The sequence below is a fragment of the Pseudophryne corroboree genome, chromosome 3 (genome assembly GCF_028390025.1).
Source record: "Pseudophryne corroboree isolate aPseCor3 chromosome 3, aPseCor3.hap2, whole genome shotgun sequence".
NCBI classification, from domain to species: domain Eukaryota; kingdom Metazoa; phylum Chordata; class Amphibia; order Anura; family Myobatrachidae; genus Pseudophryne; species Pseudophryne corroboree.
The window spans coordinates 767685065-767705665 of record NC_086446.1 but is presented as its reverse complement, the minus strand read 5'-3'; the positions used below and the strand labels follow the sequence as shown (position 1 = coordinate 767705665).

Sequence of the window (20601 nt, the reverse complement as noted above, 5' to 3'; positions counted from 1 at the left end):
GGTCCCGTGACCGCCGAGTGCATATAGAGGATGTCTCGTCCTCCTCCCTGTCTTCCCCAAATATAGTCAAGTGTCTGATTTGCGAAATGCATACATACTTGTGTCTAGGTCACCGATTATGGTATGAAATATTTTTTTGTGATGTTAATAATTGATGGCAGTTATTGTTTGCTGCCAAAGGGTGGACTGTCGAAGTCAAAAAAATATTACATAAAGAGAACATACAAACTACACACATATAAGTCGCTATACTTGCAAATACGCGCAGCGAGCACAGCAATATATGGTAACACACGCATTTACACGGACATGCCACAGAGATGGATTTGACACTTATTTCATACAGTACATAATTATAATAATATCAAGCGCCAGACATCATGATGATTTAAAATTATATCTAAGGAAGTAATGTCATGTATGTGTATTATTTGAACGAAGCAAGATAGACCTGTCATATTTACTATTAAAACAACCAGCTTAATGTGTAGATTAATTTGATACTTGTTATTAAGTTGTAGGACATTGCAACACGGAATTATGATTAAATGTATAAAAGCTAAAATCACTTTTATTAGAACAATAGATACTCCAAACAGGTAATGAACAGGAAACTCAGGCCAGCCCTTTGGATGTCTTCAAGACTGAACCTGATTAGCATATACAAAGGAACTGGTGACTCATTGTGAATCCCTCCCCTAGAAACTAGATAACACTTATTGATCACAAAGGAGCTCAGTGGCTGTAAGGTCTGAGACGATGATGGACTTGCTTTTTTGTCTCAGAGGATGATGGACTTGCTGCCAGTTCAGTTCCTGTATTTATTTACAGAGAGAGGGAGACATAAGATGCATTGGAGGGAATGGTAATTGTATCGCTGGCCTGTAACTGAAACTGTATGTAATGCATGTAACTATATGTAAGTATATGTATTAACTGCTTGCTGTGTGAGTGTAACCATGTAACTATAGGTATACTGTACTTTGTAATATATATTGAATCCATATCCTTTTAATAACAAATATATACATCAATGAGCTTTGGAACTCAGATAATGTGTGGGTGTATTGTTTTCTCTTATGGGATGCAGTGTTTTGCGATGTATAGCACACATTCATGGGATATGGTAATAAGAGATGCAGGCATTTACAATATATATTAGAGCGGGCATTTTAAATATTTGTGAGAAATCAATTTGGCATTCTTAGGGGAGACAGAGAAAGGATTGAGACAGGCATTCCCTAACCCCCCCCCCCATACCGCCCATACAAATGGAACTTTGTTAACATGTCACCAGACATCTCTAATCCCCCCTCCCCCTCCTCCTACAGACGGCACTTTGTACCTTCATTAGCAGTGGATCCTCATCATTAGCACCAGCAGCAGCGGGTCCCCGTCATTAGCGCTGACAGCAGCAGGTCCCTGTCATTGGCACCGGCAGCAGTGGGTGCCCATCATTTTGATCTTGAGGCATTAAGCCACCGCAACAGCACACAACAGTGTCCGAGAGCAGGAGGGGGAGGGCACATGAGTGGGGGGGAGGGTCTGGGCCGTCTCTTAGCACTGTAGAGGCGCAGGGAGTGCATTCAACTGCGCTGCACTACTGAAGTGTATGTGGGCACTAGTTGGGGTGGAGGGGGTGAGGGAGGGAGTGGGCGGGACTTCAGACGGCCACTGATGCTTGTGACAGAAAAAAATATTTTTTCTTGTCACCAAGGTCTACCAGCACCGTCTGGGCCTATTTTCATGGGGGGCCTGGAACTGCAGCTCCACCCGCCCCATTGTTAATCCGGATCTGCATGCAGGTGCCCCTCCGGGAGGGCTTGGAGCCTGGAGGCAGGCAACTCCATTCATTGCCTCTGAGAGTTAAGGCCCTGGTTGGTAGGTAGCGTCTACTTTCCCTTCGTGGAGAGGACCTTTCCTATAAGCCCCTGGGTCCATGCCACAAACTATTTGGAATACAGGTTGAGTATCCCATATCCAAATATTCCATAATACAGAATATTCCGAAATACGGAATATTTTGAATGAGAGTGAGATAGTGAAACCTTTGTTTTCTGATGGCTCAGTACACACAATCTTTGTTTAATACACAAAGTTATTAAAAATGTAGTATTAAATGACCTTTAGGCTGTGTGTATAAGGTGTATGTGAAACATAAATTAATTGTGTGAATGTACACACACTTTGTATAATGCACAAAGTTATTAAACATATTGGCTAAAAATACCTTCATTTTGTATATACTGTGTATATGAATCATAAATGCATTCTGTCTGTGCTTAGATTTGGGTCCCATCGCCATGATATCTCATTATGGTATGCAATTATTCCAAAATACGGAAAAATCCCATATCCAAAATACGTCTGGTCCCAAGGATTTTGGATAAGGGATACTCAACCTTTAGTAACCTGTGGCGAGCGAAGCGAGCGACGCAAGCCCGCGAGGGTCTAGTGGTGCATAGATACAACAAAATAACCTCAACCGAACTGAGAACAGAGAAAACATTTAGGTGCTGTAAGTGCGGAAGTTCTCTCCTGCCTCTCGTTATGTCACTTCCAGGTCCTGATCACAAAGGGAACATAGATACAACCCTGGTGGGTGTAAGTGTTCTTTTGGATAACACAACTTAAGAAGACAGGCGATCAGTCTTAACAGACATTTGTAACCAGATATGAGGTCAGTAAAACAATTCACACAGACATGATGATCTCTGAAACCCCTCTGTCACTCAGACAGCATATATTACAGACTCAGATCCCGGGTGTATCTGTAGTGCTGCCGGCAATTTCAGCTCAACCAGACACGGTCATCAGTCACAAGTGAGATGACATCTGTATTCCCTCACAGTAATGTAGTGCAGATAATGTATATGTCAGGGGGAAACAGAACTTTGTCCTTGTGTCACCGGTGGCTCTGGGTAATGTGGGCTGTCCTGCTATCTATGATAATCTTTCTTTATGAAGCTTATTACTATTACTACGTAGCACCGGGGTCAAATTATACATTTAAGAAAAGCCTGATTCCCTGAGTTTTTAACAGGGGGAAGGAAACTCAATTCATTGCGATGCTGAGCTGCGCACCTATCATACACTTATGGTACTGCTGACTCTGCAAGTTTTCTCTCGTAAACTACGGGGCGAGAGAGGAAACTTGTGCTGCTGGTGGGCGCGATGTGTCGTGCTCAGACATTGTGCTGATGTCAGGAAATTTACCAAACGCTGAACACTGGAGAAATAAATGGCATTACGCAGTTTTGCAAGTGACAAAAGACTTTGCAAATCGCAGGCTATAACATTTACCCTTTGGTAGGAGAAGCTGTTGCCACTGGGCACGTGCAGCAGCTGCGTTCTGTCCTTTTAAACTGTGTGGTGTGGCCGCGGCTCTAGTAATATCATATTAAATACTACTGCTATTATGGTTATGATTGGAGCTACTGGCCACGGGAGGTTTCTGGGCAACTGGAATCTCCCCATGTACTTACCTATGATCCAACCGTGGTGTGGTTTAGAATGTGTAGATTAGGATTTGGATTTAAGAAGTACAGTAGGGTCTCCTTTTCTGGCTTCTTTTTGGTTTTGAGAAATTACCCAAATTACACACCTGTTGGGCTCCAAAAACCTGCTCTTAGAAGTTTCACCATTACCATCTAAGGCGATGTCTTCGTCTAGTGTCGCTTTGCAATACGTATCTTGGATGAGTTGTTTGTTAAACTTTCAAGTCCAGTGCCTGGGTGTGGGTGTGGGGGCTCAGCCAAGGCCACTGTAAAACAGATTGGGGCATGACCAGATCCCACTATTTTACCTAATTTAAACACCAACAGTAAGTCTATCATCTACATGATTGGACAAAGAAATAGTCCTGAAATTAGAGTAGAGAAAAGGTTTCTTTGGGTGAAAGAGGCACCAGGTACCAGTTGGCTAATACTCATAGAGGACTCATCTTACTTTCTGAGTCTTCCCACTGAGGGACAATTTTACTGCAAACTAACAAGGTATCATCAGCTCATGAATGACCATACAGGTCGTCACTTAACTATATCAGAGTGTGCGAATGAATACTTTGAGGTTCCACTCAGAAATATCTAATTAGAAGTCATCATCAGTAAAGAAGGCACCTACATCTCTGTCAGCACTCTCTATTACTGCTCTCAACTCCTCTTATATAACTCAGGGTTCTCCTCTGACGCCCTCCCACAGCTACAGCTCCCCTCACAGTTCTTCTTTCTCCTTCTGACATCTCTCCTCACTCCACTCCCGCTCCTCCCTTTCTTCATCAACCGCTACATGTAGCTGACGCTAAGCTCCAACCTCCCTGCAAACGCAGCTGGGGCTACATTCATAACCAGCTCCCTTCCCACCCCAGCCAATCACTTGATTTGTCTCAGGCTTCTTACCATAGCAGGGGAGGTTAGGTTAAGGCTGCAGGGTTAGGGTTAGGCTGTGGGGAGGGGGGAGCAAGGTTAGGATTAGGCTATGTAGGTCTAGGCTGCAGACAAGGAGGGTTAGGGATCCTTTGGGGAAAGGTAAATATACTTACCTTGCCTTTGATAAGATTCTCACCATCAGGATTCCACAGTTGGGATTTTGACCACCGGCATCCAGAGCACCGGCATAGCGACCCCAACCTCTCCATGTGCCTTAAGGGGCCGATGTACACACTGCATCCGGGAAGTATTCACAGCGCTTCACTTTTTTCACATTTTGTTATGTTACAGCCTTATTCCAAAGTGGGATAAATATTTTTTCCCCTCAAAATTTTACACACAATCAGTGGCGTAACTACTGCCCCCGCAGTCCTCGCGGTGGCTTGGGGGCGAGGGGCTGCGAGGGCGCCACTGACTTTGCACAGATTGACATGCGGACGAGCGTCCGCATGTCAATCCGCGGTCTCCTTCCCTCCGCTGCTGTAAGGAGGGACACGGAGCGCACAGCGCGCGCCTCTCCTGTGTCCCTCCCTGGCTCTCCGGACGGTCTATTAAAGGAAGTGCCGTTCGTGAGCTCTGATTTATTAGCGCGGCCAGAGAGCCAGGAGGGACACTGGAGAGGCGCGCGCTGTGCCCTCCGTGTCCCCGAACACAAAGGAGCGGGGGGGGGGGGGGAAGGGGAGAGCAGGCACTGTGGGAGAATATCTGGCACTGGGGGCATATACCTGGCACTGTGGGGGAATATCTGGCACTGGGGGCATATACCTGGCACTGTGGGGGAATATCTGGCACTGGGGGCATATACCTGGCACTGTGGGGGAATATCTGGCACTGGGGGCATATACCTGGCACTGTGGGGGAATATCTGACACTGGGGGGAGCAGGCACTGAGGGGGCATATGTGGCACTGTGGGGGAATATTTGGCACTGGGGGGAGCAGGCACTGAGGGGGCATATGTGGCACTGGGGGGGGGGATATATTTGGCACTGGGGCATGTACCTGGCACTGTGGGGGAATATCTGGCACTGGGGGCATATACCTGGCACTGTGGGGGAATATTTGGCACTGGGGGCATATGTGGCACTGGGAGCACGGCGCTAGCAACAAGCACTACCCCCTAGCAATGAGCATGACACCCAGTGCATGAAACCCCTGGCAACGAGCATGACACCCAGTGCATGAAACCCCTGGCAACGAGCATGACACCCAGTGCATGAAACCCCTGGCAACGAGCATGACACCCTGAGCATGAAAACCCCTGGCACCGTGCATGGAACCAAGAGCATGAAACCGCTGGCAACGAGCATGACACCCAGTGCATGAAACCCCTGGCAACGAGCATCACACCCTGAGCATGAAAACCCCTGGCACCGTGCATGGAACCAAGAGCATGAAACCCCTGGCAACGAGCAGGTAATTTAAAAGTAATTAGAAGCCTTACTGTAGAACTTAATGTGTAATGGGCATTATGGTGTGTGGCATAATGTATCACGGACATTGCGGTGTGTGTCATAATGTGTCAGGCATTACGGTGTGTTGTATACTATATCACGGGCATTGTGGTATGTGGTATAATGTCTCAGGATCATTGTGGTGTGTGTCATACTGTGTCACAGACATTGTATGTGCTATAATGTATCAGGGGCATTGCAGTGTGTAGCATAATGTATAACGGGCATTGCGATTCCTGTCATAATGTGTCACAGGCATTACGGTGTGTGGCATAATGTGTCGGGGGCATTACAGTGTGTGCATATTGTGTCATGTGCATTATTGTGTGTGGCATAATGGCTAAGGCCATTGCAGTATGTGGAATAATGTATACTGGGCATTACTATAAGGAGGAAAAATGACAAATAATGTAAGGGGCATGAATCAGGATTATTTTTCTTTCCTGTGGTGGCTAACGTCTGGGCGTACAGGTTGCAAAACTGGGATATAAGGTAGTCTTTTCCTGCAATGTCACGCCCCTTTACGTGAAGCCACGCCCATTTCAATGAAGCCACACACACCCTTTTTGGCGACGCGCGCGCCTGTGGCGCGTGCAGATTTACCCCTTTACTAGTGCCAATTATGGGGGGGGTTATGGGGGGGGGGGGCGCCGAAGAATTTTTTGGCTTGGGGGAGAAAAATTTCTAGTTACGCCACTGCACACAATACCCCATAATACCCCACAATATCCCATAATGACAACGCAAATTTATTAAAAATAAAAAACTAAGAAATCATATGTACATAAGTATTCACAGCCTTTGCCATGAAGCTCAAAATTGAGCTCAGGTGCATCCTGTTTCCACTGATCATCCTTGAGATGTTCCTACAGATTAATTGAAGACCCAGATTGGGGTAATGGAGGTGTGGGGTGCTGTGCCTCTGGATTGGCTGGGCTGGTTGCAGGGCCGGCTCCAGGCCTACTAGCACCCTGAGCGAGAACATTTAAAAGTGCCCCCCCCCCCCCCCTATGCGCGCTGGAAAAGTGGGCGTGGCCTCTGGAAAAGTGAGCGTGGCCTCGTAACTTCATCAAACTATAAACAAATATATTTTCACACCCCCTCTACACACACAATTAGCAGCCTTACACATAACAGTCACAGTAGTGTTCCTTACACACAATGGGGTAAATTTACTAAGGTCCCGATTTTGACCGAGATGCCGTTTTTTCTTCAAAGTGTCATCTCGGTAATTTACTAAACTCAAATCACGGCAGAGATGAGGGCATTCGTATTTTTTTGGAAGTAGTTGTAAAAAAATACGAATGAATACACCATCGGTCAAAATACACCAGCAAATTAGTAGAACTCGGTCATTTACTAAAAAGTTCAAATCTCCAAAGAGGAAAACACTGTCGTGAAAAATTACAAATCGCAAAAAAGTGCTAAAAAAAAGCAGACCTGCTTTTTATATTCGTGATTGCATAGGCATGCAGGGATCCATGAGATCCGTGCATGTCTATCAGTGGGAAGGGGTGGGAAAGTGGTTTTTTTCCAAAAAAAAAATTGCGTGGGGTCCTCCCTCCTAAGCATAACCAGCCTCGGGCTCTTTGAGCCGATCCTGGTTGCAGAAATATGGGGGAAAAATTGACAGGGGTTCCCCCATATTTAAGCAACCAGCATCGGGCTCTGCGCCTGGTCCTGGTTCCAAAAATACGGGGGACAAAAAGAGTAGGGGTCCCCCATATTTTTAAAACCAGCACCGGGCTCCACTAGCTGGACAGATAATGCCACAGCCGGGGGTCACTTTTATATAGTGCCCTGCGGCCGTGGCATCAAAAATCCAACTAGTCACCCCTGGCCGGGGTACCCTGGGGGAGTGGGGACCCCTTCAATCAAGGGGTCCCCCCCCAGCCACCCAAGGGCCAGGGGTGAAGCCCGAGGCTGTCCCCCCCCCATCCAATGGGCTGCGGATGGGGGGGCTGATAGCCTTTGTTGTAAATGAAGATATTGTTTTTAGTAGCAGTACTACAAGTCCCTGCAAGCCTCCCCCGCATGCTGGTACTTGGAGAACCACAAGTACCAGCATGCGGCGGAAAAACGGGCCCGCTGGTGCCTTTAGTACTATTACTAAAAAAATACCCAAATAAACACAAGACACACACACCTTGAAAGTAAAGATTTATTACATACATGCACACAAACATACATACATACTTACCTTATGTTCACACGCAGGTCGGTCCTCTTGTCCAGTAGAATCCATGGGGTACCTGTAGAAAAAATTATACTCACAAAATCCAGTGTAGATCGGTCCTCTTCAAATCCATTTGTAATCCACGTACTTGATTAAAATAAAAAAACGGACACACGAGCCACGAACTGAAAGGGGCCCCATGTTTTCACATGGGACTCCTTTCCCCGAATGCCAGAAACCCACTCTGACTTCTGTCTAAGTGGGTTTCTTCAGCCAATCAGGGAGCGCCACGTTGTAGCACTCTCCTGATCGGCTGTGTGCTCCTGTACTGAGTGACAGGCGGCACACGGCAGTGTTACAATGTAGCGCCTATGCGCTCCATTGTAACCAATGGTGGGAACTTTCTGCCCTGCGGTTGACCTAAAGTGACGTCACCGCTGAGCAGAAAGTTCCCAGCATTGGTTACAATGGAGCGCATAGGCGCTACATTGTAACACTGCCGTGTGCCGCCTGTCACTCAGTACAGGAGCACACAGCCGATCAGGAGAGTGCTACAACGTGGCGCTCCCTGATTGGCTGAAGAAACCCACTTAGACAGAAGTCAGAGTGGGTTTCTGGCATTCGGGGAAAGGAGTCCCATGTGAAAACATGGGGCCCCTTTCAGTTCGTGGCTCGGCTTTCCGTTTTCTTATTTTATGCAAGTACCTGGATTACAAATGGTTGCCCCGAGGACCCTGGGACCCGGGATCTGGTGAGTAGAATTTATTCAACAGGTACCCCTTGGATTCTACTGGAGAAGAGGACAGACCCTCGTGTGAACATAAGGTAAGTATGTATGTATGTTTGTGTGCATGTATGTAATAAATCTTTACTTTCACGGTGTGTGTGTCTTGTGTTTTTTGGGGTATTTTTTTAGTAATAGTACTACAGGTACCAGCGGGCCCGTTTTTCCGCCGCATGCTGGTACTTGTGGTTCTCCAAGTACCAGCATGCGGGGGAGGCTTGCTGGGCCTTGTAGTACTGCTACTAAAAACAATATCTTTTCATTATCACAAAAGGCTATCAGCCCCCCCATCCGCAGCCCATTGGATGGGGGGGGACAGCCTCGGGCTTCACCCCTGGCCCTTGGGTGGCTGGGGGGGGGACCCCTTGATTGAAGGGGTCCCCACTCCCCCAGGGTACCCCGGCCAGGGGTGACTAGTTGGATTTTTGATGCCACGGCCGCAGGGCACTATATAAAAGTGACCCCCGGCTGTGGCATTATCTGTCCAGCTAGTGGAGCCCGGTGCTGGTTTTAAAAATACGGGGGACCCCTACTCTTTTTGACCCCCGTATTTTTGGAACCAGGACCAGGCGCAGAGCCCGATGCTGGTTGCTTAAATATGGGGGAACCCCTGTCATTTTTTTCCCCATATTTCTGCAACTAGGATCGGCTCAAAGAGCCCGAGGCTGGTTATGCTTAGGAGGGGAGACCCCACGCAATTTTTTTTTTAATTTTACACTGTTTCATTTAAAAAAAAAAAAAAATGAACCCCAGCACGGATCACACAGATCCGGCCGAGATTCATTTTTAAAAAGTCGCCAGTGTTTTGCTAATCACTGCCGTAAAAATATAAAAAAAAAACACGAATGACATCGACATCGGAACAAAAGAAAAACCCGAATACGACAGCTTAGTAAATTAGTCGTAATCAATTCAAAAAGTTGCAGTTTTACACTTTCGATGTCATTCGTGATTGAACTTTGACCTTTTTCCGAAAATTACGAATGTTAGTAAATTTACCCCAATGTCTCCATTATAGTGTCAGATACACATAATCTCTCCAGTATAGTGCCAGATACACACAATGTCTCCATTATAGTGTCAGATACACATAATGTCTCCAGTATAGTGCCAGATACACACAATGTCTCCAGTATAGTGCCAGATACACATAATGTTTGCACCAGGTAGAACCTCCTAGACACTTTGCGCCAGGCACAGCACGATAGACACTTTGCGCCAGGCACAGCACGTTAGACAATTTACGCCAGGCACAGCACGTTAGACAATTTGCGCCAGGCACAGCACTGAGACACATTGCGCCAGGCAGAGCACTGAGACACATTGCGCCAAGTAGAGCACTGAGACACATTGCGCCAGGCAGAGCACGTTAGACACATTGCGCCAGGTAGAGCACTGAGACACATTGCGCCAGGTAGATCACTGAGACACATTGCGCCAGGTAGAGCACTGAGACACATTGCCCAGCCACAGATGCCTAGCTGGAAACTACATGGTATGCCCCCCAGCAGTGCCAGCTACACGTGACATGCCCCCCAGCAGTGCCAGCTACATAAATGGCCACACAGTGCCAGATATGTCCCCACAGTTCCAGATACATAAATGCCCCCACAGTGCCAGATACATAAATGCCCCCACAGTGCAGATATGCCCCCACAGTGCCAGATACATAAATGCCCCCACAGTGCCAGATACATAAATGCCCCCACAGTGCCAGATACATAAATGCCCCCACAGTGCAGATATGCCATCACAGTGCCAGATACATAAATGCCCCCACAGTGCCAGATACATAAATGACCCCACAGTTCCAGATACATAAATGCCCCCACAGTGCAGATATGCCCCCACAGTGCCAGATACATAAATGCCCCCACAGTGCTGATATGCCCCCACAGTGCCAGATACATAAATGCCCCCACAGTGCAGATATGCCCCCACAGTGCCAGATACATAAATGCCCCCACAGTGCCAGATACATAAATGCCCCCACAGTGCCAGATACATACATGCCCCCACAGTGCCAGATACATACATGCCCCCACAGTGCCAGATACATACATGCCCCCAAAGTGCCAGATACATACATGCCCCCACAGTGCAGATATGCCCCCACAGTGCCAGATACATAAGTGCCCCCACATTGCCAGATACATAAATGCCCCCACAGTGCAGATATGCCCCCACAGTTCCAGATACATACATGCCCCCACAGTGCCAGATACATACATGACCCCACAGTGCCAGATACATAAATGCCCCCACAGTGCAGATATGCCTTCACAGTGCCAGATACATAAATGCCCCCACAGTGCCAGATACATAAATGACCCCACAGTTCCAGATACATAAATGCCCCCACAGTGCAGATATGCCCCCACAGTGCCAGATACATAAATGCCCCCACAGTGCTGATATGCCCCCACAGTGCCAGATACATAAATGCCCCCACAGTGCAGATATGCCCCCACAGTGCCAGATACATAAATGCCCCCACAGTGCCAGATACATAAATGCCCCCACAGTGCCAGATACATACATGCCCCCACAGTGCCAGATACATACATGCCCCCACAGTGCCAGATACATACATGCCCCCAAAGTGCCAGATACATACATGCCCCCACAGTGCAGATATGCCCCCACAGTGCCAGATACATAAGTGCCCCCACATTGCCAGATACATAAATGCCCCCACAGTGCAGATATGCCCCCACAGTTCCAGATACATACATGCTCCCACAGTGCAGATATGCCCCCACAGTGCCAGATACATACATGACCCGACAGTGCCAGATACATACATGCCCCCACAGTGCAGAAATGCCCCCAGAGTGCCAGATATGACCCCCACAGTGCCCTGCCCAATACCTGCGGTGCTTCTGGGAGGGGGGAGTCTGCTGAGGGCGCGGGTGGAGTGACTGTACATACTCTGTCTCTGTTGTGTGTGCGCTTTGCTTCGTCTGATGTCAGACGCCGGCACCGCACAGCGCGCATAGCGCACACACAACAGGGCAGGCCGGGCGGATGGCGCTGCAGGCTGGCACGCCTCCAGGCACGAATATGGCGGCGCCAGCACGCAGCGCCAATTAACGGTAGCGCCCCATGCGGCCGCTCTATTCGAACATGCCTGGAGGCGGCCCTGGCTGGATGGCTTTAGTGTGGCATACCTTTACATTCTATTAACACTTATCACTTACTAATTTCTTTACTAACACTATTTCTCTCATTTTTTGCATCACTTTCTGTATATAGCTTCGGCTTCCTCACACTAATTTATTAACGCTATAGTTTTTTCCCTGGTATGCTGTCCTGGGATTTCTGGCTTATGCTAATTTTTTGGGGTACCACACCCTGCACCTAGATATAGTGCTAGGGACCCTAAATATACAGAGAGGCCTTGACGTGGCTTGTGGACTTTTTCATACATTTGCACAAATATATGTAACCGAGATCTCTGAATTCTAATATGGGGGGTCATTCCGAGTTGTTCGCTCGTTGCAGATTTTCGCAACGGAGCGATTAAGGCAAAAATGCGCATGGTACGCATTGCGCATGCGCTAAGTATTTTAGCACAAAACTTAGTAGATTTACTCACGTCCGAACTAAGAATTTTCATCGTTGAAGTGATCGGAGTGTGATTGACAGGAAGTGGGTGTTTCTGGGCGGAAACTGACCGTTTCCAGGGAGTGTGTGGAAAAACACAGGCATGCCAGGATAAAATGCGGGAGTGTCTGGAGAAACGGGGGAGTGGCTGGCCGAACGCAGGGCGTGTTTGTGACGTCAAACCAGGAACGAAACGGGCTGAACTGATCGCAGTGTAGGAGTAAGTCTCGAGCTACTCAGAAACTGCTAAGAAATTTCTATTCGCAATTCTGCTAATCTTTCATTCGCAATTCTGCTAAGCTAAGATTCACTCCCAGTAGGCGGCGGCTTAGCGTGTGCAATGCTGCTAAAAGCAGCTAGCGAGCGAACAACTCGGAATGAGGGCCATTGTGTGTGATTTAAATCTGGTTACTTTTATATGATATGCACAATTGATCTCGCCTTCTGGTACACACATTACCTATAGGAAGGTTATTTTTATACCCATGTTTCTAAAAGGTACTGCACCGTGAGGTGTATGTTTGATCTGTATTGATTTCAGATATTCTCTAAGTTTGGTGACGTGACCATTAGAGGTGATATGCGCAATTGATCTTATTATCTGGTTCGCAGATTACCTATACGTGCACAGTGTGTATGTTCAGCATATTGATAAATTACTGCACCATGAGGAGCTTGTTCCATCTCCTTTGATTGTTTATGTATATATATATATATATATATACTAGGTGCTTCATCGCGCCCTACGGGCGCTCTTCACACCGTCGCAAGGGGCTACGCCCCCTTAACCCTTGCATGCCTTTCTGGGGTTTAATATTTGTATTATATGGAGTATTACCTGCATTCCTTTGTTAGTGGTTAAATATTGCACAATGAATGATGGTGAAGGAGGCGCAGCCCCTTGCGACGGCGTGAACAGCACCTGCAGGGCACGATGTACAGAATGTAGCGGGTGCGGGGGGGACTGCGGATGGTGTCTGTAGATGCTGCGGGTGGAGGGGAGGCAGAAGTGGGGGTGTGGCCCGGATGGGGAAGGTTCGGGAGGTGCTGCGCGTGGGGGAGGGGCAGAGGAGTGGGGGAGGGGTCCGGAGGCACTGCAGGTGGGGGAGGGGCAGGGGTGCCACGGGTGGGAGAGGGGCAGGTGTGGGGATGTTGTGGGTGGGTGAAGAGTTCCGGAGGTGCTGTGGGATGGGAAGGGACGGGAGTGCCGGGGGTTGGGTAGGGGACCGCAGGCACCATGGGTAGGGTAGGGGCAGGTACGGGTGTTGCGGCGGATGGGAAAGGAGGTCCGGAGGTGCTGCAGGTGGTGGAGGGGCAGGTGCGGGGGTGCCATTGGTGGGGGAGGGGTGGGTGAGGGGGGGACCGCTGATGGAGGAGGGTGTCTGCAGATGCTGCGGGGGCAGGTGTGGGGGGAGACGTATAAGGGGGGTGAATGGTGGAAGGGGCCTGGAGGTGCTGTGGGTGGTGAAGGGGTGGAGGAGTGGGAGCCACGGGTGGTGTAGGGGGTCTGGAGGCACAGCATGTGGGGGAGGGGTGGAGTGCCGCATGTGGTGGAGGGGAAGGTGCGGAGGTGTGGTGCATTGGGGAGAGGTCTGGAGGCGCTGCGGGTACTGTACATGCCATAAAAGGTAGTTGGAGGATATGCAGAAACAGGGCCAGGAAAGGGGTGACAGGGTCAGTACAGGGTTGACGGGGCCAGGACAGGGGTGACAGGGTCAGAACAGGGGTGACGGTGCCAGGACAGGGGTGACGGGGCCAGGACAGGGGTGACGGGGCCAGGACAGGGGTGACGGGGCCAGGACAGGGGTGACAGGGCCAGGACAGAAATGATAGGGACAGGATAGGGGTGACAGGGCCAGGGTAGGGGCGGCAGGACCAGGACAGGGCCAGTATAGGGTTGACAGGGCAAGCACAGGGGTGACAGGGCCAGGATAGGGGTAACAGGGCCAGCATAAGGGTGACAGGGCCAGGATAAGGGTGAAAGGGCCAGGATAAGGGTGAAAGGGCCAGGATAAGGGTGGCAGGGCAAGGCCAGGGGTGACAGGGACATGACAGAACACAGGGCACGGGAGAAATTGGTATTAGGGACAAAACAGTGGTGACAGACAGATGTGTCTTACCGGAGTCACTGCTGCTGGCTGCTGCTGTTCCACTCCAACCTGTTGGGATCTGCTGCTGCTGGAGACTTGGCATGGCTGACTCTCTCAGGCTGGAGTCCTGCTTTCTCTGGCCGTCCGCATCCCTCCCCCCCTCCTCAGTCACACACCACAGACCTCGCGCAGCTGCCGGGCACTGTGGTAAGGTGAGACTGGAAATGACTGGTTAGCCCCCAGGAGATGCTGCGGCTGGAGGGAAGAGGGGGTCATAGCATGCACGTGGCGCGGACCTCACGGCTTCCGGGCACTGTGGTAAGGGGAGACTGGGAGTGACTGGTTAGCTCCCAGGAGACGCTGCGGCTGGAGAGAGGAGTGGGTCAGAGCCTGCAAGCAGCTTGGATTTCTGCAGCGCTACCCGCCAGCTAAAGTGTGTGAATGAGCTGGGCGCACTCCACTGCGGGTGACAGCGCTGCAGCTAGCGGTGGGGTTGCCGGGGCTGGAGATAACAGAGGCAGTATGGAACCTGCACAGCGGCAGGTGCCCCACTAAACTGCAGCTAAGAAGCGTGGAGTGTGCCAGAAAGTGACGCTCCTCCGCACCAGAGAGACCCTGCTGAGTATGCCGATGTGGGGGGTCAAGCACACAGTGAGCCGGTGCCCATTTTTTGGGGTCTGTCCCGCTGTCCCACCCACGGGTCGCAGTGTCCGGCGGTGGGGGCAGTTGGAAAGCTCCTGTACTCGCTGTTCTGCTTAGCAGAGCAGCGGTGAATTGTGGAGACAGAGGGAAAGGGGGCATCAGGGGGTACGGATTAATGGGGGGGTTCCAGCAGCAGAGCCGGATTAAGGGGGGGGGGGGGGCAGGGGATACGTACCGTTGGCCCCCCTTTTTTAGGGGGCCCCCCGGCTGGAGTAGCTCTGTCCCAGCTCGGAAGCTCCCCCCCCCCCCCCGTCCTGCCAGCAACAGCGGCAGCATTGTGCTACAGTCAGCACACGCTGCTGCATATTGGCAGGTCTGTGGTGTTGCAGGGAGGCCTGTGCGGGTGTGTAGGGGGGAGCGACCACCTCCTCTGGATTTAGCCCTAGCTGAGCCTAGGGCCAAAATCCCATTAAAAAAATAAAAATAAAAATCGGAATTTGCATAAGGGGGCGTGGCCGCGCGGCGCGATTAGGCCACGCCCCCAACCCACAGCAGGCACAGCAATGAGATAGGGCTCCCCTGTCTCAAGTGCCCTGGGCCCCCCGGACTCATAATCAGCCCCTGGGAGCATGCCAGCAGCTCACAGAGCGCTGGGCATGACCCCTCACTGACAAAAACGGGGCCCTCCCGTGAAGCCACGCCCCCTTTTCGCCGAGTATGTTTCCCTCCTTCTGCCTGGAGAAAGCTCCTGCAGAAAGCTGGGAGGTCTGCACCCCTGCCTGTGACATGCCCAATGCCCATGCTATCTGCTTCTGCTCCTAGTCTCCTGTAGATTTGGCCAGATCTCTGTGACTCATTTGACTAACTCCGCCCAGTGTTGTGACTCCGCCCAGCGTTAGCAAATGAATCACAAGGTCACAGAATAGGGCTATTATATAGGAGATATATATATATATATATTTATTTATAAGATAAACATTACCTGGCCATCAGAATGCACAGTTCCTGAATACAGACATAACAGAGAACTGTTTTATGTTACAATTTTTATTATAAAATTCTACAGATTGCTTCAAGAGACAAATCCCACTCATATGGTAATATACCCGATCTGGTGGCTCGAGCGGTGTCTTTTATGTCCTGCGTTGAGGCCCTGATGACTTCCAGCTCATCGTGTGGTGCTTCTGGCAGTGAGTGTGACTAATCCCTAACCTCCTACTAGTGCCTTACCTCCCACTAGTGCCTAGACCTAACCTCCCACTAGTACATTACCTCCCACTAGTGCCTAGCCCTAACCTCCCACTAGTGCCTTACCTCCCACTAGTGCCTAGCCCTAACCTCCCACTAGTGCCTAACCCTAACCTCCCACTAGTTCCTAACCCTACCGCCCACTAGTGCCTAACCCTAACCTCCCACTAGGGCCTAACCCTATCCTCCCACTAGTGCCTAACCCTATACTTCCACTAGTGCCTAATCCTAACCACCCACTAGTGCAGGGGTGGCCAATTAGTCAGAGGCAAAGAGCCAGAAAAGATCCCTTCGGCGCGCGTGCGCCAAATGGGGGTGTGGCCTAGTTGTCACAAAGCCATGCCCCATTTTTGTGCACACACCTTTCGGTATGACGTTTGTAGGAGTGTGACCTTGTGTCATAACCCCGTTTAGTCATGTTGTACAGTGCCACATACATATAAAAATGCCAAAAAATGGGTGCCACCACAGTGCCAGATAAATATATGCCCCCAGTGCTGATACACATGCCCCCACAGTGCCTCCCACAGCACCGGATATGCCACCAGTGCAGATACACATGCCCACACAGTGCCAGATATGCCCCAGTGCAGATACACATGCACCCACAGTGCCTCCCACAGTGCCAGATATGCCCCCAGTGCTGATATACATGCCTCCACAGTGCCTCACTCCCCCCCCCCCCCTAAAAGAAGTGCTGCTTACCGCTCTGCTGCTGTGAGGGGAAGGAGAGCGCAGTATGCGCCTCTCCTACCCCTCAGTCTCCGGCGGCAGTGTCAATCTTCAATTCGGCGCCAGCCCGTGAACCAATCAGAGCTTGCGGTCAATCAGGAGCCTTAACTGCCGGTCCGCGAGCTCTGATTGGCTCACAGGCCGGCGCCGAATTTTAGACACCGTCGCTGGAGACCTGCTGTGAGTGCGCTGTGTCGGGCAGCGGTGGCTGGGAGCGGATCGAGACACATGCGGAGGATGAAAGAGCCGCGGGTTGGCCACCGCTGCACTAGTGCCTAACCTCCCACTAGTGCCTAACCTCCCACTAGTGCCTAACCCTATCCTCCCACTAGTGCCTAACTTCCCACTAGTGCCTAACCCTAACCGCCCGCTAGTGCATAACCCTAACCTCCCACTAGTGCCTAATCCTAACCTCCCACTAGCGCCTAACCTTCCACTAGTGCCTAATCCTAACCTTCCACTAGTGCCTAATCCTAACCTCCCACTAGTGCCTAACCCTATCCTCCCACTAGTGCCTAACTTCCCACTAGTGCCTAACCCTAAAATTCCAATAGTGCATAACCCTAACTGCCCACTAGTGCCTAACCCTAACCTCTCACTAGTGCCTAACCTCCCACTAGTGCCTAACCCTAACCTACCACTAGTGCCCAATCCTAACCTACCACAAGTGCCTATTCCTAACCTCCCACTAGTGCCTAACCTCCCACTAGTGCCTAAACCTAACCTCCCACTAGTGCTTAATCCTAACCTCCCACTAGTGCCTAAACCTAACCTCCCACTAGTGCTTAATCCTAACCTCCCACTAGTGCCTAATCCTAAACTCCCACTAGTGCCTAAACCTGACCTCCCACTAGTGCTTAATCCTAACCTCACACTAGTGCCTAATCCTAACCTCCCACTAGTGGCTAACCTCCCACTAGTGCCTAATCCTAACCTCCCACTAGTGCCTAATCCTAACCTCCCACTAGTGGCTAACCTCCCACTAGTGCCTAATCCTAACCTCCCATTGGTGCCTATTCCTAACCTCCCACTAGTGGCCTAATCCTAACCTCCCACTAGTGCTTAATCCTAACCTCCCATTAGTGCCTAATCCTAACCTCCCACTAGTGGCTAACCTCCCACTAGTGCCTAATCCTAACCTCCCACTAGTGCCTATTCCTAACCTCCCACTAGTGCCTAACCCTATTTTGGTTTTGTCCTCTCTGGGAGAATCCGGGGAGGAGATGCAGTTGGGTGGTGACAGAGGCAGGATTGGGCTACTCGTATCATTATGCCCCATGCCGGGAAATTAATGCGATTGCCACAATATTTTGGGATCGTCCACACAGTTTAGTTGAGTTTTTGCCGCTTTACGCGGCTACACCAGACTGCTATGGGCATGATATGCATGATAACGGGAACAACTGACTATCACCCGTACTCTCCTGTCACTTTAGATGGGAGATCGGGCGCAATATAGCAATTGAATATGGCCCAATGTGTCCCTGTGTAAAATAAGTTGACACGTGCAGAAATCCTGCCTGAAAATGTGTATTTTAGGGATTGCAGGCCGGCGTCTTGGCGCTCCGCTCCCATACACCAAATTCTATTCTCACAAATGCTGGAAAGTGTGATAACTTGTCACGATTGTATCACAAACAGTTGTAGCACAAACCTGTGGATATTTAGGGTAATAGCCACTAAAACTGAATTAGAAACTGGAAATACCTTTTTTACCCACAAAATATATCAGTAACTAAACTACCAACATGTAAAATAACATTTACTATATATAAATAGGGCATAACACCTTCTTCCATTATAACACAATTTTTTTCTGAATATTATTACATAACGCCTTCATCCTCTCGCCCCTTCCATTACTCTCCAAACCGCTGAATAGTAAATCCAGAAATTTAGAGTTGAAAACCTCAGGCAGAGTTGATTTTTGATAAATGTGCCCCTCCCCCTGTGAAGCTGGGGTATCAGGGCAGTTGGGGTGGGCGCTGTTCTGCCCCCGCTTATCTCTAAATACAATCTGAGACTCTTTTCATTCACATTTATGCTGCATATCCGTCATCACACGTGTGCTACAGTCACTATGACATCATAAAGGATCTGTGACACGGGGATTCCATCACCTGGGACCTCGACTGTTGCCAGGACAAGACGCAGATTTTCTGCTCTCTTGGTTTTATCTTTATAACTTTGATTATTGTGGTGAATTGTCACTATTGTGGAGTATATAGGCGTATCGCTAATTACGGTGCAGTGATGGGCTGCCTGTGCAGCAAGATGTGCCTCCCAGCACCGAGGGGAAAGGTAAGTGCCCTGTTACATTTGTTACTTGTACTTTGCACATATAGAGGATTCTCACAGATTGCAATAGGGGTGGAGCTCACCCGAAATTGGGTGTTTCTGGGCAGATTATTAATTTTTTTTTTTACATATATTGAACATAAAATATAAGAAAACACTGTGTAAATGTAGCTCCCTATCACTGGACGTAGCACCAGGTGTACATGGGTGGGTGATGTTCCTCCTCCTTTGTACTTATGTTAGCTCTTGGGAGTGGGCCTAGGTGACCATAGGGTCCTGCTCATGTGGGTCTTCTAGTAACATTCATATAGGGACACATTGGTGGTATGGGGGGGGGGGGGTGCAGTGTACGGGTGTCATAGTAACACGGGTGCAGACTCATTCACAATTATGTGCACCTCCTATAGCTTCCCCCTGCACAATTCCCAGCAGCCGTGTCTCATAATGTGGTCATGTTGTGTAGTAACACTCACGTTTCACCATCAGCCTCACACTACAGCGTCCATCTCCCTACCCCTGGCTGGGCTTTGTGGTTCAGCAGCACTTCTGCCTCTGTTACAGATGTAGGCTCCCCCTGGGGGCGCCCCTCTCTCTATGCCGTGTGCGCCTCCTCCTGCCAGCAGCTGCCTCATGCCTCTTCTCCTCACGCCACGCCCAACTGTCACTAACTGCCCATGCACCCTGCTGACGCTCATACGCCCGGGTGCCCAGGGGGCAGGGTCACTCCGTCTCTCCAGAGGGTGTTACACTAACAATGTTTACGTATTACTGACAGTATATGACATTTAGTTAATATAAGGTCCAGTAAAAAAGCTGAAAGGATCTTATCTCAGTCATTATACAGTATTCTACTCATTGATACATCACTGTAATCTTATATATAACTGTGGACGTCATCAGTACTGATAGTTATAACAATAAATTATAGGCCACAGTGGTGAAGCTACAGCTGGTTCCACGGCCCTGTTCTGCATTATTGCTTCCATGGTATACAACATGTGTGTGCTATATAAATAACTGGTAATAATAAAATGCTGGAACTGCAGAGTCTTATGTAGTCACAGCTTATGATGTCTCTTCCTCTGCTCCTTATAGCCAAGCAGGACTGCCAGGCTGCAGAAGGGGAGGAAGGTGGCAGAGACGCAC

General features: G+C 49.6%; 1 long non-coding RNA gene across 1 annotated transcript; it reads right to left on the bottom strand.

Moving 5' to 3' along the window:
* Positions 1–544: 544 nt before the first annotated feature.
* Positions 545–20191, bottom strand: LOC135056822 (uncharacterized). The gene is made up of 2 exons (XR_010244080.1): positions 19929–20191; positions 545–815 (listed from the first exon to the last, which is right to left on the bottom strand). It is a non-coding gene; the product is annotated as an uncharacterized LOC135056822 (long non-coding RNA).
* Between the last annotated feature and the right edge of the window lie 410 nt (positions 20192–20601).